Raw genomic sequence first — 11,424 nt, 5'->3', positions numbered from 1 at the left:
ATCATGTCATGTACAAACAGGGACAATTTGACTTCCTCTTTTCCTAATTGAGTACCCTTTATTTCTTTCTCTTGACTGATTTCCCTGGCCATAACTTCTAACCCTATGTTGAATAGGAGTGGTGAGAGAAAGCATCCCTGACTTGTGCCAGTTTTCAAAGGGAATGCTTCCAGTTTTTCCCATTCAGTATGATATTGGCTGTGGATTTGTCATAAATAGCTTTTATTATTTTGAGATACGTCCCGTCAATACCTAGTTTGTTGAGAGTTTTTAGCATGAAGGGCTGTTGAATTTTGTCAAAGGCTTTTTCTGCATCTATTGAGATAATTATGTGGTTTTTGTTGTTGGTTCTATTTATGGGATGGATTAAGTTTATTGATTTGCGTGTGTTAAACCAGCCTTGCACCCCAGGGATGAAGCCGACTTGATCGTGGTGAATAAGCTTTTTCATGTGTTGCTGGATTTGGTTTGCCAATATTTCACTGAGGATTTTTGCATGGATGTTCATCAGGGATATTGGTCTAAAATTCTCTCTTTTTTTTTTGTTTTGTCTCTGCCAGACTTTGGTATCAGGATGATGCCTGCCTCATCAAACGAGTTAGGGAGAATTCCCTCTTTTTCTATTGATTGGAATAGTTTCAGAAGGAATGGTACCAGCTCCTCCTTGTTCCTCTGGTAGAATTTGGCTGTGAATTCATCTAGTCCTGGACTTTTTTTGGTTGGTAGGATATTAATTATTGCGTCAATTTCAGAGCCTTTTATTGGTGTATTCAGAGATTCAACTTCTTCTTGGTTTAGTCTTGTGAGGATGTATGTGTCCAGGAATTTATTTTTTACGTGGCATTGAATGCTTATCTCACTGAATGTACTAATCAATCAGTTGTCCATTTGGTAAGTATGCTTCTTACATGTCACGCATAAATTCCAATTCCCAGTCCTATCCTTGATAATCCCACTTAGCAGATGACTTTAGACACATTTATTCACTAAACATTGATTTGGCCATTGTGTGAGCAGACTTTAGTAATAAAATGGAGGCTAGCGGATGTGAACACTTTAACTTTCCTCCTCTCTTTACCTTTTCTCTTTCCTGGCTCCTATCTTGGAGAAAGAAGACCCTTTCCTTTTTGCCCAGTTTGCCCCTTCTGGCTCTCTTGATTCTCCCCCATCTACCTCTACGGGATCCTTCCCTTTTACTCTCTCACAAACTGTATGTTTAATGCTTTCTTCCCTTCTCTCATGAATATGGTCAGCCGAAGCCTTCATTATCTTAAACACTGCCACTCAAACATTTTCCCCTCAAAGAGATAATGCAGTCTGTCTTCTCTTCACACTGAGCTTTTTGAGCTTTCTATGACCCTTGACTCTTCTTCCTCACCAGATACTCAATCCTTCACCTTTTGAAATCTGGTGTATTCCCTTAATGTTCTGTTGAGAGTGCTTCCATGACTGGAGCCTGGTGACAGGCTAAGTGACACTTCCCTGAAGCTTATGTCCCTGACCATCTTCCTTTTCCCCAACTCTCCCTTCCCTTGGATGCTGAGACCTGGTCCAATAGTAATTCCCATTTTTTTTTCCACCTCTTTTATCTCCTTAGTATTATAGCTTTTCTTAAACCTTTTGCCCTCAAACATAACATAGTGTTTTTGTTTTGTTTTGTTTTGTTTTTTTCCTTAGGCCACTTCTCTCTGTTGGTTTTCCTTCAGGTTTCTTTCATCCTCCGGACTTCAATTGCTGTTGTCTATGTTGCCACTTCCAAACCTGTATTTCTACTATTGACCTCTTTCCTAAGTTTCAGAACTACGTTTCTAACTCCCTCCTAACAACATCAGGGTATCTCTACCTGAAGGTCTTTGTCCATCTCAAACTCGATCAATCAAAAACCTGAGTCCCTTTTCCTCCACTAAATCAGATGCTTCTCCTGGACTCTCCACGTCTTTCCAAGGTGCCACCTCCCACTCACACTCAAACCTTGGAGTCTTCTTAATGCCTTTTCATAAACGGTCAGAAACAGGTTACTTCTACTCTGTAACTTCTCTTACGTACACCTCCTACTTTCTTGTCATCACTGAGGTTCAGGTTCTCCTTTCTTGCTTTGAGCGAAATCGCTTCCTGAATTTGGTTTGCCAGTATGTCTGCTTTCTAGCTCTTGAACTCTAGGGCATGAGACACACTACAGTAGAAATCCCCCTATTCTAAAATATCAGAATTTGAAGGTAGTATGTGGGTTAATAAAAACAAAGTCAATTAAAATAGAATCAGATGGTACATGCATATCTTACATGTTTTTTTTTTTACCTTAAAACATATAAGTGTGCCTTAGTTTAACACTTTCTGGCCCATTGACTCATATTCTGCATCATCTTTTTTTTTGCATTCACATCTCAACTGCGTGATTTCTTTGGTTTTGGTTTCTTTTAAGTGGAGCAAGAACTTAAAGAAACTTTTGAAGCTCTATGAGAACAAAAATCCTCCTAAATTTTAATGCTATCCCAGTAGCCATTTATAGCTTTCTCCTCTACACCAAATTTTTTTTTTTTTTTTGAGATGGAGTCTTGCTTAATTGCCCAGGCTGGAGTACAGTGGCACAGTCTCAGCTCACTGCAACCTTCCAGGTTCAAGAATTCTCCTGCCTCAGCCTCCTGAGTAGCTGGGACTACGGGCATCCGCCACCACACCTGGCTAATTTTTTTGATATTTTTAGTAGAGACGGGGTTTTGCCATGTTGGCCAGGCTAGTCTCAAACTCCTGACTTCAGGTGATCCGCCCACCTCAGCCTCCCAAAGTGCTGGGATTACAGGCGTGAGCCACCACACCTGGCCCTCCACACCTAATTTGACGATGTTAAAAAAAACCAAAAAGAAACCCAAAAAACCCCACCTCTTTCAGAGAAAATACAACTCTCTTTCTTCCACCACTTTAATTTTATCAGTTTATTTTAGATATTAAATAAATCATCTAATTATAATAACAAAGACAACCTGTATAAACAGATTTGGGCACAAAGGCAACCTATCTTGCTAAGTATATAATACAAATGATGAGAGCAAAGGTGTTCAGATATTTTGTCTGGAGAGAGGAGCCTGTTTGTGATGAGACAAGACATCTGTGTGTCGTGGCCAAGAATCAGGGCTGAGAACATATCAGCTAGTCTGGGAATTTGGCTATTTGGAGTTGAGTTAACAGAGCATCTACTGTATTGTCAAATTACCTGGAGTGAGATCGCTTTGTTTTTGAAACCCTAAAGAATACCACTCACAGTCTGTAGAGATACCTGACCTCATGGGAAGCTTACTTTGAGGAGGGAATGTGGGAAGTATTGTTAGGATAATGCCCTATTCCCCTATCAGTAACTTCTGCCTTGGCAGAGATGGCTATTAGTCTGACATAAAGCAATGAAAATGCTACAGGGCCTTTTCAATTTTTTTAAACAGAGACTTAGCAAAAAAAAAAAAAAAATATTTCATACAAAAATTTTGAAATGAATACATTTATACACATCTGATTTTAATGTAGAATTTCCATAGCAACATATTACTTATTGTTTAATGTTCGGTAACTTAGAGGCTGATTTGCCCATAAAACAGTTGCGTAATGCTGTTCAGCATTAGATTATAGGAACCTCGTTCTTTATATGAAATATTATGATCTTCAGCCTTTCAATCTACCATGAGTTAATGCCTACTCTGGGAATTGATGTCATATTCCCTAACTAGAATCACTCTTGGAGAGCAAAAATAATTTATTGAGAAAAATAATCATAAAAGAAATCGAGTGTACTAATCCATGGATAAAATATAATTTTAAAATCTGTTTCTGACTTAGAGTTCATCTGTGAAATTATTTTACTGAGTCCCGTCCCCCACAAGTAGGGACACTGCCAAAAACCAGAATCACCTCCCTTTAACGTGTAAAAATGTATCACTGAGCCCAAAGCCAGCCCAACACCATCTTGAGATTCTTGAAAGACTCTCCTTCAAAAATCAAGTCCATTCATTTAGCGCATTTCCAGAAGTTCATTGACTGTTGGATAATCAGAGGTTTAGATTTCATCGACATGCAGAAAATAGGCTCTGTGAATTCTCTAGGGCTCTTAGGCCAAGCCTGGAAAAGCTTGCTTGGACCTGTCCCTTGGACCTGTGTCAGTGTGCTGTCACTGGGAGTTCGGAAACATTTTACAATGCAGCCCTGAACTCTGGTGCACGGATGACTTGTTTTTCCGAAAGGAAAGAAGGCCAGCATTACTATGTAAGCAGAGGAAGTTGACATGATCTCATTCGTGGGCCTTTCTTCTCTTTGTGTCAGGGGAATCGGCCTCTGCAGAATAGTAAGCCTTTCTTTCGGCCACACATGGTTGTCTGCCTAATTTTCCTCATTCTTAACCTTTGCCTTCTCCTCGGAATGAAGTGTGAAATACTGCCGAGACTCTGCATTCTTTCTGTGTATCTTCCTCACAATAGTCAGAAGGAGCAGGGTTAAAGATGTTTGCACACTGACAAAATAACTCCAGCACACAGGACCAGGTCTGAACAGCCAACTACCAATGGAAAGTGGCTGCACATAGAAATGAATTCAGAGAAGAGTATTTGTTTCTGTCTTATACAATATACATGTCAGCAGCCTAGTTAAGTGTTGCCTAATTTAAATTAATGATAAAATATACTGTAAATAAGAAAAGTCCCCAAAGCAAAAACTTTCATTTAATAGTACTAATTGCCTTGGAGTCAGACCTTTGCTTCAAAACTGATTTAGTACAAGAGGAACATTAATTATTGAGCAATATTTAAATCCTTGCGAAGTAATAATTTAATTTGCTGTGTTTTATATGGTGATGCTTTTTAAAATTATTCTATTTGCTGTACATATTGTAGAATTGTGAATAATTCTATAGATAAGATTATTCTAAGAAACATAGAGATAATACTTTGACCATTTGTAGCCAGCAGTTAAATATATATTGCATCCTGCTACTCACAAAACACTTAAGCAGGACTTTATCATGGTCTCAATTGATGACCTGATTGATCAGAAAGCATTTTATTTTTACTGGTTTACTTAAAAAGAGAATGAAATAGCTCTGTTTGTAAATGTATGTTGCTAATATCAACTGGTAAATCGATTTTATTCCTAGTATTCCGTTACCGATCTCCTATTTCTCATTCCTAAGGGAAGAAAAAGAAACAAGGAAACGAGAATCTGCCTAGCGTTTGAGAGTAGACCTTGGAGAGTGGAGTCTGATGAATCGTGCACACTAGAGCTACAGCTCAATGAAATATCACACATATGTCCTCCTTGCCTTTTGTGTCCCCTTCTGATTGCACTGTCATGCAAGAACCATAGAGGACAAAATCATCGTGAAACTCATTTTTCATCCTATGCTATGTGGCTTTGGCAGCTTCAGGTTTTCTTGGGACCCTAAGTTCCCATGGGATCTGTCAGGAAGGAAACCCCTCATGGCCACTTGATTCTTTCTTCGCATGCCTTAAAGGGACTAACTAGCTTCTTTTTAGAGATTTTTTTTTTTTTTTGAGGCGGTCTTGCTCTGTCACCCATGCTGGAGTGCAATGGCATGATCTCGGCTCACTCTAACCTCCATCTCCTGGGTTCAAGCAATTTTCCTGCCTCAACCTCCCGAGTAGCTGGGACTACAGGTGCCCACCACCATACCCGACTAATTTTTCTATTTTTAGTAGAGATGGGGTTTAACCATGTTGGCCATGCTGGTCTCAAACTCCTGATCTCAGGTGATGTACCTGCCTCAGCCTCCCAAAGTGCTGGAATAATTATGACAACATAATAGCATTTTGGAAAACAAAATGGAGGAAAAAAACATCTCCTTTAATAAAATTATTCCAACACAATTGATATTTATAAAAAACATATTTTGTCATCCAGTCTCTTTTGTATACATCCAATTTTACATAGATTTGTAATCATGCTTTTTTTTTAATACTTAACATAGACATATTGCTGGATTTTTTAATCCAGTTTTCATAATTATTGTTTAAAACAGCTGTGTAACAGTTCATGAAATAGATGGTCCATTGTTTATATAGAGAAGTCTTCCTATTTTTTAAATTTAAGTTTTTATTTATTTTTACACATATATAAGTAAACTATACTATCCTATTACTATATATTATGTGAATCATATTGCCATATATGTTCCTATACTATATAATATTGAATTATATTAATTCACATTACTTTGCCCTTGTTTTAAAAATGTCCTGGGGCTAGAGACCATACAAATGGATACACTGGGTTAATGGGTATGGATATTCCATAGCTTTTAATACACATGCCAAATTGCTCTCCAAAAGGGCTGAGCCAATTATGAATGAAAATTCCAGCTTCAAGGCAGTCTAGCTCCTAGTCTTTATAACTACTCTCAATCCTGCAACTTAGGGAGAGAACCTGATGAAGGACCAGTTCGTTCCATGCTCTGTGAAGAAGAGAATAATGGTTGCAGAAATCAGCTTCAAGTGATTATTAGGAGAGAAAATTGACATCTTTCTCTGATAAGGCAAATTGGATAACACATTATGCCTAGATGTTATACTATTTACAGTCTTAGTCTCTATTGTGTTTCTATTGCCTATTCATATTTTATAGGTATGTGTTATTTTATTCATAAAGATTTTGATAAAGTCATATTTTTATAGAAAAGTTATTCAAGTGTGGAAACATGTGTCAGCCTCCCGCTCAGCTGATTGTATCATTTCCTGCTCAAAACCCTCACCAGACTCCATTACTTACTAAATAAATTCTGAATTCTTTATTCTGACACTTCAAGTCCTTCATTTGCTGGCCTTAAACTTTCTTCCATCTTTATCTCTTACTAGAAGTTCTCTACACAGCAGCCAATCAGTGATTCTTGCTATTCTTCAAACAATACTTCTTCCTGCTCCTTATCATGGGTTTCACCTTTCCTGTCAAAATTTCACTTGGATTTCAAGGTGTTTAGAGTCATGCCCTCCTACAGCTTTCCCTGATTCCAGACATGTTTCTCCTCTCAAGTGCCTATAATTTCTTCCTCCTCTGGATCATGGTGAAAGTTTTGCTTCTCTCTTAAAGCATTTATTACATTCTATCTCATAGTACTTGTGAACTTGTCAAATACCATTAAGTTGTAATATTCTTGATGTCAGGGAAACTTCTTATTTATTTGTTAATTGCTCACAATATTTATCAGTGTGCCTTACATATAGTAGTTTCTTAATAAATATTTGTTTAATTAAAGTATATAGGTTGGACCCAAGAGACCCCAGTTAGTGTCCTAATCCACAACTTAGTAGCAGCTATCAGAATATAGACATGAAGTCTCAAGAGGAAGTAATTAGACATCTATACTTATGTGATAACTGATGCAAACAATTCTGACCCTCAAGTGTTTTGAGATCTTCAAGTGTGTTCTGACTCATCAAAGATAAAATGATCTACTAGACTCTTTCAGGTTGCAAAACAACTAATATATATCCAGCCTACTTCAATTAGGGTGTATATTGTAAGGATTCAAAAGGAAATAAAGAATGATTAAAAGCAATCCATTTCCCACACTACCCCAGCTCCTAGAGGACCAGAATTTTTACCTCTTTTCTATTTTTCCTTGGCTCCTCAGCACAGACCCCTGTTGCTCCCAACTCCTGAACTTTGCCATTATGGAAACTAAGCCTCTGTTGGTCTTTGCTACCACTGCTCTCAAGATTGACTTTGTCATTAAAGTGGAAGATTTGACTGACCAGCCAGTCCCAATCTACTAGGTGCCCTCAAGCCATCTGTGGTTGGACCACAGTCTACAAGGCAGCCAAATGCCAGAGTTTTTAGACTGGGGTCCCACTCATGTCCCACTGTGGCCCAGCCGGCGGTGTTAGGATGACTGTGAAAACTGTGCAAATTCTGGCCACTTATTCACCTAAGGAATTGGACATGAGACTTACACTCCTGGCATTAAATCTCTTAAACAGGTTTAGTTTTTCACTCTTAAATTATTTTCTAATTTTATAAAGTTGGTAATTCATATGTTGTATATAAACTTAATTAAACCTGAATTTTATGTCAGTTGGGACTTTATACAATTTTGACAGGTGTTAATGGATATTCTACGTAATAATAAGTACTAACTTTTCCAGGTGCGGTGGCTCATGCCTGTAATCCCAGCACTTTGGGAGGCTGAGGCGGGTGGATCACCTGAGGTCGGGAGTTTGAGACCAGCCTGACCAACATGGCGAAACTCTGTCTCTATAAAAATACACAAATTAGCCAGGCATGGTGGTGGGCGCCTGTAATCCCAACTACTAGGGAGGCTTGAGGCAGGAGAATCACTTGAACCTGGGAGGCGGACGTTGCAGTGAGTGAGCCAAGATCACGCCATTGCACTTCAGTCTGGGAGACACAGCGAGACTCCGTCTCAAAAAAAAAAAAAAAAAGTACTAACTTTATCAAGCACTTACCATTGCAAATGTGTCTTCTTTCATCTTCTCAAGAACTCTGTAAGATACTTTTTAATCCTCATTTCATAGAAAAGACTCAGTTTATTAACTTGTGTACAGTCACAATTAAGTCATAGAACCGGGATATGACCTTAAGTTGGTTAGGTTACAAAACCTGTACATGAATCACACTCGAGCACGGGCAATGCAGAATTTGAATTATTATTTTATTTTTATTTTTATGTTTTTAGAGACAGAGTGTCTCCCTGTCACCAAGGGTGGAGTGCAGTGGTGCAATCATAGTTCACCGCAGCCTCAAACTCCCAGGCTGAAGCCGCCCTCCCACCTCAGCTTCCTGAGTAGCTGGAATTACAGGTGCTCACCACTGTGCCCAGCTACTTTTTAAGATTTTCTCTAGAGACAGGGGTCTCGTTATATTGCCAGGACTGGTCTTGAACTCCTGGGCTCAAGTGATCCTCCCGCCTCAGCCTCCCAAAGTGCTGGGATTATAGGCGTGAGCCACCAGCAGAGTTTGGATTATTTAACCCTCATTTTTCTCCAAGTAGAAAGCATATCAGGTTTTATGTACATTTTAACTTTTTCATATCTCAGGGTGAGCCTGGATAGTTCGCAAGTGAAATGAAGAGTTCCGAGGCTCAGGGTGCACACCTGAACTTCAGTGTTGTCCATATTCCTGCTTATTCCACCGTGAAAGGTTTTCTCCCCACCCTTCACATTTTTATTCTCAACTATTATATGGAAAAAATGTGCTCTGCACTGTGACAGAGCTTCATGCTAAAGGGCTTTCAAGAGAGTTAGCAGAGAAGCAACTTTGCTCTGTGTTTAAATAGCTCTCCTGAAAATATCACACTGCTCAAGCGTTAGTATTGCCTTTATAAGTATATACAAAACCACTGGAACAAATGAACTTAAATTTGCAAAACTTAGAAGAAAAAAGAAAACATGATCAGATCGCTTTCTTCATTAGAAGCTGAACTGGGTTCACAATTGCCTTTCCAATTCAATTAAAAATTTAAAATTCACTGCAATCTCTCCTCCAATGTTGTATTCCTTTTATCTGGAATTTCAGGTTTCTTTTTTCTGTTTCCTGGGATTTGTAAAGTAGCAAAATCAGCCAGTTTACGTTTAAGATGTTTTGATTCTTTTCTCAGACTCTTGCCAGTGTACTTAACACAGAATGATTAAAAGCTGTGTGTTCTGTTAGAACTGTTACAGTGTTTAAACAAGGAAGTCTGTGTTTGTTTAAGAGAATGGGGAAATGGTTATCTTGACAGATTAGACTGAAAAAACAGGACAGCCACAGTCTAGAACAGATGTCCACATTTGCCACTTGGCTGGCTTTTTGAGGTATTCTAAACAAAACTTGCTTGTGTGCTTGTGCCTGTGTTCTGCTCGACACCTGACTGAGGAATGTGATTAAGAGCTACTGCCAGGGCCTGCGTGCCTCTGTGGGCAAATGTTCCCAGGTTTGAAATTTCTCAGAGTCTGTTTAACTATGTCATAATTAAACTAATGGAACACAAGAGAAATTTCTCTAACCGGCTTAAAGACCCCGTTCAACTGCAATTTCATCTCACATCACACACAGTTCCTGTGGCTTCACTGCAAAGTCGAAATGAAGCTGAACAGAAGCTGCAGGGTACACCACATTAATCAATCTCTTAAAAATGTGATCTTAAAAACTGGATGAAACATCAGTGGCAGTTGTGGTTTAGTGGGAGTAGCACTGTATGAAAATTCAGGAAACCTTAATGCAAGCCCTAACTCTGCCATTTACTATGATAGCTGTTTGATCTTGGTCAAGTCCTCACTTAACCTTTCTAGTTTAACGAAGCTGTTGTTGATGATACCGATGACAACGGCTTGTGTTTATTGAGCCTGTATTCTATGCCAGGCATTGTTACAAGCTTGACACGCAATACTCCATCTTATCCTCAAAAAAGCCCTGAAAGGTGAATACAGTTAGCTTTGCTATTTCCTATGGAATCTCAGCAAAGCTAAGAATTTTGCTGAATGTCAGATATCTAATATGTAGCATACCAGCTAGGATGTTTCCCAGGTCTAACAATTATACTTTATTGGATTTCTGTCTTTTCAAAGAGGATCTTCAAGGTAATTTCCGTTTGTAAAATTCAACAGTTGTGAAATCTGAACATATGAAAGTCACTTTAAATATGTCTACAAATAAAAAAGACTTAGACTTACCCTTGGTTGGTTATAATTGTGAATATGCATAGATATCTACATTGCCTCATTGCAGTTTACCATAAATAATAACATATAATTTTTTATCAAATTTATGATAAAATAGCCTCACTACATGGTATTTGCTTACTCAGATTTGGGGAACTTAAATCTCTGGAATGTGGGATTATGACCTTTTACAGAGGAAGAAATTCAAATTATAGTGTATAGTGTAGGACTTTGAGATATACTTGCTATCTCATATAAGAAATGGCCAATGTCACTGTCTTTGTTGTATTTCTTACTATTTATGTAACTTAATTTTAATTTTATAATATGGATGATATTTAAGTATAATTAGTCTGTATTTAGAAGTTATCCTACTGCAGCTTTATTGGTAGCAAAGAAAGAAAGGTTTCCATTGGCTTACTTTAAATAAGTAAGATCTTTTGACTTATCTCAAATATATTCTCATGTGGTATGTGAATATATTTTCCAAAAACCATGACAGCATAGCTTTGTTGTTGTTGTTGTTGTTTTGTTTTTGAGACAAGGTCTGGCTCTATCACCCAGGCTGGAGTGTCGTGGCACAATCTTGGCTCACTTCAACCTCCACCTCCCAGGCTCAAACCATCCTCCCACCTCAGCCTCCTGAGTAGCTGGGACTACAGATGTGCACCAGCATGCCCGGCTAATTTTTGTGTCTTTTGTAGAGACAGGGTTTTGCCACATTTCCCAGGCTAATCTCAAACTTGTGAGCTCAAGCAATCCACCCACGTCAGCCTCC

Source organism: Macaca fascicularis, chromosome 6 (assembly GCF_037993035.2).
Source record: "Macaca fascicularis isolate 582-1 chromosome 6, T2T-MFA8v1.1".
Taxonomy (NCBI): Eukaryota; Metazoa; Chordata; class Mammalia; order Primates; family Cercopithecidae; genus Macaca; species Macaca fascicularis.
Note: the sequence above shows the minus strand (reverse complement) of the source record.